A 7261-nucleotide genomic window follows, 5' to 3' on the forward strand; every position below is an offset into this window, starting at 1 on the left:
TTAATAGATTCATTAATTGAGTTCCATACAAAAATCTCTTCTATAAAATGGATAGTGTTGAGACCTTGTAAGCCTTCTTCTCGGTAGCACAACATTGTACTGGTTGCAGCGGAGAGCTCTTCCTCGATGGATTGTGCTACAAAGTTCGAAGTACCTGGAAAGACCTTGAGGAATTCTAGTCGATATTGCCGAGTGTGCTAAACGCAGATTACTAACGTTATGCTTTTAAAATTGCAACTGATCCTTTTGTGGGTAGGCTCGCCTTTTTGTGGGTTAATGCAGGCACCCTAGATGCCAGATTCTATGTTTAAACAATAGAACTGGCAAAAATAGAACGAATTGCTTGTTTGATGCAAATGCATGCCAATGAGCAAAATCCAATTAGCTCAGCACAAACAGGAGATATTTCTGCAGTAGTAGGATTTGAAGAGACTAAAATAGGTGGTACGTTGCTAGTGAAAAGCAAAAAGCTAAACTAGAAGCAATCACATTTCCATTGCCTGTAATCGGTTATTCTATTAAACCTAGAAAGCTACGGATCAGGATCAGTTAACCCTATCTATTTCCAAGCCCATTACTCCATTTCGCTTCCAGGTAAAAAAGAGATGCATACAGTAGTGCGTTCGCCAAACCTAAATAAAAATTCACAGGAACAATGTCAACTTTGTACCCATAAAATATTGATAAATATTTACTCTAGCAGTTACACAGGAGCGTAATTTGTTGTGGGGCGGGGGGTGGGGCAAATTCCCCTCCAAGTACACAGTCTCCCCCCCCCCCTAGCTGAAATTTAGTTTCTCTAAAAATCTTGTAAACTAACATAAGCCTGCATAATTCAAGCATCCACAGAAACGGGTCAGTTTTCTTTAGTATATCTGTATCTTTTTTGTCACTATAAGGCTCATTTTTCAATTTTTACTGTCATTTCCACTTGAGTTTGGAAAATTTGATCCAACTTTGCCCTCCCCCCCCAGAATTTTGACTAAATTACGCCACTGCAGTTTGAAGGCAGTAGATGCTTCAACCAAGCAAGAACTACCTACTGGTTTAGAGGTTGAAAATATAGTTTAAGCCTGCAATAAGGAAAGGCAATGGGCGCTACTTTGACATTCTGCTTGCTGCCTAACAACAAGAAAACCACCCTCGTGCAAAAAGTTGGCAGCAGAAGAAAATCAGTCAAGTGGGTAGCCAAGTGGATTCCGATTTTTTAGCTTTAAGGGTATGCTTACTTTTTGCATGAGGGCTTGATTTTTTAGCTATTTAAAAGCTATTTTTAGCAATTTAATTTTTTAGCTGAATTAAAATTAAGTGTTTTGCAGTAGGCATCAAGACATGGCTAATTGTTGAAAAAAGCCAAGACAGATAGTCCGAGTAATTGAGAGGCAAATCTGGGATAAGCTCTTTTTAGGATTGTATAAAAATGATGTCATTTCATTTGTTGATAGATAAGTCTATCATCCATCCATGGGTCATTCCTAGGGCAGAACTAAGGTAGTCATAGAACTATCCCACCATATGGCTATCCCTGGTGTTTAAATTACCGGTTCAAAAGGCTGTTAGGCTATGCATTACAGACTACATTTACAGCCCATTCCCTGCTTGCGCCACTGTTTTGCAGTAAGGCCATTCTGGATATTACAGATATAGATCAAATAGAGTCTTGCCTGAAAGCAAATGCGACCTTATACATTATAAATTGGCCAGTCAATACCGATGTGCAGTTAGCGGAGAAAAGAAGCAGAAAGCAGTTTTAAAGTAAATAGTATAGGCGCACGCCACTTGGCTACATTAGCTACAGAACACCATGTTATTGTTCTCCAACTCTCTATGTGTAAGGGTACTACGATTAGGTAATGGGATAATCCCCTAGAGGCCCTAGGCTACTTATGCACCATGATGTTATTCAAATTTCTTATCTTAACTTTATGGCAAACGTTGTTGCAATTGTAAGAATACCAACGTACGTAAACCTGCCTTTTTTAAAATTGATCGAAGCAAAAAAAAGCGATTATGAATGGGTCAGTCCATACCACAGTTCATATAATTATCCAGTATGATCATTCCCTATCTCACCCATTATAAAAACCCGGACCGGGGTGCGAGTGCTCCAGAGAACGTAGAAACATAAGCGGCGTCAGATCTTTTCACGGGTAGACAAGTCAGACGCGAAACAATCGGAAACAAGTGGAAAGCCGCTATTAATAACTGCACGAAGAAGTCGGAGGAGCTTTTTGTTCGCACCGAGAACGAAGACCAGAAATGATCTGCGATAATCTTACTGGATAATTATATGAACTGTGGTCCATACTATCTGGGACCGGTACCTATGGTTTTGCACAGTGGAGCAACATATTTTTTAATTTTATTGATGCCGGAAGTATCGATGTGGAATGGATCATACTTTTGAGCAAGGAATTCGGGAACAGATTCAACTTGCAGTAGATAAAGCCAACTTAATACTCTTTATAGTAAATTACAAGTCCCGAGAGGCCGAATTGGAACCTGGAGTCAAGATATCATAAAAACATGAAAACCAAAAACCTGGCAAAGAATGCCAGAACGGAAACAAAGAAATGAGAATGAAAAATCATTTGTTAGTCAATAACAAGGATGAAACATCCTTTGCCTGTAACAAGTTGAGCTCAATCTGAGTCACTATGTGACCTAAAATTTTTTTTGACCAGACCCCAAAAGTTGACTAATATTACTATTGTCCTGCATCATCTGATGATGACCTTTCACCATTTTCCCCAATGATTGTACATCAGCACAAGCTAATTTAGAAAATACTAATCGGAATTCTGCCTTCTGTTGGGGGTATATGTTTTTGTTATGTTGAATTAATCAAATAAAACAGTAAAAACAGCCACTTTTGCATTTTCTGATGACACAAAAGACACATAAAAATGTAGTCCTATATCTGCCCGCTATGATTACTTCTTATGCTCCAATTTCGTTCCAGTTTTTGTATCACTAATAAAGGAGGCAAAGTAGCACATTTTTCAGTTTTTCTTTTAATTATTTCTATTTTATTTATGTAGGATACCACTTTTTCACGGAGAAACTGTTTTTTCATCTTTTAAGTATTCTGACATCATCATGTCGTCATGTTCAATTCCTAGGAATGGGTTTTTGCTGAGTTCAGAGTAATGTCAGGAGAGATATTAGTATATAAAAAAAATGCGACTGAGATATCAACTACACTGTCCATAGTAGAATTAATAAAAGCACATACTTTACAGTCAGTATGATAATTGACATCATAATTAACTTTACGATTACTGACATCATACCTGACATCATAATTAACATTATGATTACTAAATAGCATGGACTGAAACTGATAGTTCAGTATAAAGTATTTCCAGGTCCCAGTTTTGAAGTGTTCTTACACTTTGACGCGTTTTTTCCCAAGAGGAGAGATCCTTTGAACTCTGCTCGAAGGGAAAGATAAATTCCCGCTCCCACCCCCACCCAGCATGAGTAAGTGCATTATTTTTGTAAGATGACATGCACACACGAGGAGGAGAAACACCCCCCCGTGCTAAAAGGCGCTTACCAAGAGGATCTTCAAACTATCCTTTAAAGGAAATGACTAAACCCTCCCCTGCGTGAGTATGTATGTACACACAGACTGGATAACCATGACCCCCCTCCCCCAGCTGAGTTAAAAGGCTCTTCTCCATCAAAACGCTGTAAAAACACACATAAATTAATCCATCTGATATTTGAACTTAAACGTGCATCTTCTTTAAGCATGAATAAAGAGAAAAAAGCACCGTTTACGAATAATACGGTTATAGTAATTTATAAGACGTTATGTTATAAAACAGAAATTTAGGAGGGAAACAGAAAAACAAAAATCGCTTTAAGTTTTTACACTGTCATCAAAATGCAGTTCTTTTTATAAAGAAAGCTTTTTAGGGCTAAGTGGTATAACAAAACAAACTTCAAAAGCTCATTTGTTTTTAACCCCGAGTCGTCCCCTCCATTTTCAAAATCCCTATCCTAAACATTTCTAAAAACGGGATATAACTCATTTCAGAAACATTATAAAACAGTTTCAAAAAGAGAAAAAAGGAAATAAATATTTCTGAAAAAGAAACATACCGCAATCTGGAAAAAAACTGAAACTTCTACCTTGACAAACAAATCAAATTCGGAATACATTGAAACTATTTAACAGAGCTTGAAAATATAGGCTACTAATCTTACAAAAAATAACATGACATCTTTTAAATTATAACAGGTGAGTATAGCATTACTCAGTAGAATTAAACAGGTAAAGATACTAATTCGCAGTAGCACCTCAAGAAGAAAATTATTATGCATAGATTTGAAAATCATAGCTTGATGGATTTAGCTTATTTTTTAGTGCACACACCCTTCGTTGCATACAATATGTATAGGTGTACTAGTAAAATAATGTATAAAATTCAGTTGCGTTTAATTTCAGATCAATAGCATTATAGTATATAGTTTATAAATAAAAGACTACTGGAGCTGGACAGTTTTTTCCAAGATATTGGCAACCGAGGTTTCTTTTCCAAATTTTTGCAATTAAGTTATACTTAAGTTAAAACGCTGAACTTAAAAAGAAAATTATTCTTGTATTGTGCTCCGAGACGCCGCACCAACTTTCCTTCCTCAGGAACCAGTTTGAGTCTCCAGTCTCATCAAATTCGTTTGCCGGGTTTCCCAACCGGAGAAGAAAACGAATACAATAATAGTAAATGCCGGAAGTAAACGCAATTTTTGTTTAGGTCATGCTCCCTCCCCCCCCCATCTCGAAATCTTGAGACATACTTTATTTTTTCATACTATGTCTGATGTTTGTCACGGCGTTCAACAATTTCTATCGTTTTAGTCCCCTCCCCCCAAAATGTGTGAGCTTCTTCATCCCCAAAAATATGTTCCTGCGTACCTTCCAAACATTAGCACAAATTCAAAAACAAAATTAACCCATATAGGTTGAATAAGCAGAGTTGTGGCACCTTCTCAGACGTCTCAACTGCATCTCTAGCATCTTTTACAGCTTGGTATATGGTATAAAAGCAGCAGTCAGTAACCCTTCTTTATGGAAATTAGGGAGCAGGATTGCTCACCCCCCCCTTCTCTCTGAAGGTTTGTATCCGTTCATATGATTTAAGAAAAAATTCTTATTCAGTGTTTTAAAACATGTCCTTTATCCAATGAAACTTTTCACCATCAAAATATTTTTCTCTGCAAGTGCCTGGCATTGGCATAAATTCAAAGCTTAATTTTTAAGCAATGTCAATTTAAGTTAAAATTTGATGTATAACTCAATTTTTTGAACCAAGAAAATTAGAAAGGAGGTATCTAGAATTTTCTCAGCCGTCACAAATTTATAAAGGGTGAAAAAATGGCAGCCACTTAAACAATCATTGATACGAAAAAAATCACCGACCGTAGCACAAGAAAAGAGAACAAAAAAGAGAAAGAAAAAAAAGTGGATAAAAAAAAGAGAGATAAGAATTGTCTAGAGTCTTGGTAAAACCAGTCAGATAAGTTTATTATCAGATAAGTATTATATCTAAAAAAAACTTTCAATAAGTCCAAAAAAGGTGTTATTGCACTTCTTAATAAGTAATAATAATAATAATTCCATTATAATAATAATTGATTATTATAATAGAATATTAGTATAGGTGAGAATTATAATAATAATAATCACAGACCGTAGCACAAGAAAAGAGAATAAAAAAGAGAAAGAAAAAAGGGAATAAAACAAAAAGAATAAAAAAAGAGATAAGAAATGTTTAGGTTGTTCGATAATAATTTGAGGAGAAAAAATATTTACTGCAAGGGATTTCGGATGTAAAAAACATAATTATACTATAAGCTCCTGAAAATATTGTTTTTAAACTTCAAAGATACTTTCAAAGCTGAAAGAATACCGAGACATTGAATTATCTGAAATCGTCACTGATTGATAGTCCTCATCCATTCCGCTTCTGCCTTCATCGAGGCTTCGGCATTGACGAGGTTTTATAAATTTTAATGCAAATCTGTACATAACGTTGAATATTCCCTCAGAAATAACTGGAAAAGACAAGTTCACTTTTTCATAGCATTTACATTAAGCTTCAGCTCTTCCTGAGCCCCTTAGCCAATTAGTAATTCAAGGACATTTTATAGACAAATAATTCAAGGATTAATAATATAAAACATTTCTAAAATAAATTTGAAATACTATCAAACAGTTCGTGATAACGAACGACACGGTAAGGAATCGGCTCGAATGTAACCAAAACTCCAAGAAAACAGGATTTTCATATCAATATATATATCAAAAGAATTGGCCTTTTATGCTAATTCCAAATATACAAGATTCATTAATTTTAGTGCAGCCCATCAAAAGCTACGAAAAAAAGCTTCCTGAGAAAATTTGCCTGATTCTCAAAAAAGGGGAGAAACACCCCAAAAAAGACGAGCGATCTTAATGAAAACCGCACCATCAGATTCAGCGTATCAGATAACTACTGTTGAGGTTTTAAGCTTCAATCTGCAAGAATGTGATTTGTTTTGCCAGAAGAACGATCACGGATGAGTGATTATTTTTTTTCCAGGGGTAAGCTTATCGAACCTATGGCTCTAGAATATAGAGAGGGCTCATTCAAACGTAAATTAAAAGTTATAGTGCCCTTTGAAGTAACCAAAAGGATTGGAGGGCAATTAGCTCCCCTCCCATGCGCCGATTTTCCCAAAGTTACCTGAATATAATTTTGAGATAGGCATTTTGCTTAGCGTAGTTGAAAGGTCCAATAACAATGCCTTTGGGAATAACATGACCCCAAAGACCCCCTGAGGAAAGGGCTATAAACTATGGGGAACGAATTTTTCATGAAGGGGAGGCCGGATTTCCCAGCAATATTGAAAAACGATCCCAAATGAAAGTACTAAAACAAGCTTTTTGAACTTAAAGTAAGGAGCAACATAGGAATTTATAACGAAATGAATTCATTTCTTATATAAGGGGGTTCTTCTCTACCAAAAAACTACACAGTTACCGCCCGATACAATTTAAATCCCAATTCTTAAAAAACGACTCTTGACTTACAGTTTAATTAGAATAAAAATATTATCGTGAAGAGGAAGATATGGAAGAGGGGACAAGCCCCCTCATATACGGAATAATTTCTTTCCGTTTTAAGTTTTAATATTGTTCCTTATTTTCAGTTGAAAAAAACTTGGTTTTTATATTTAATATAATCTACAAGAGAAGAAAAAAAAAAGAAAA

The sequence above is a fragment of the Artemia sp. Qi Xiang Cuo genome, chromosome 11 (assembly GCF_049724085.1).
Source record: "Artemia sp. Qi Xiang Cuo chromosome 11, ASM4972408v1, whole genome shotgun sequence".
NCBI classification, from domain to species: Eukaryota; Metazoa; Arthropoda; class Branchiopoda; order Anostraca; family Artemiidae; genus Artemia; species Artemia sp. Qi Xiang Cuo.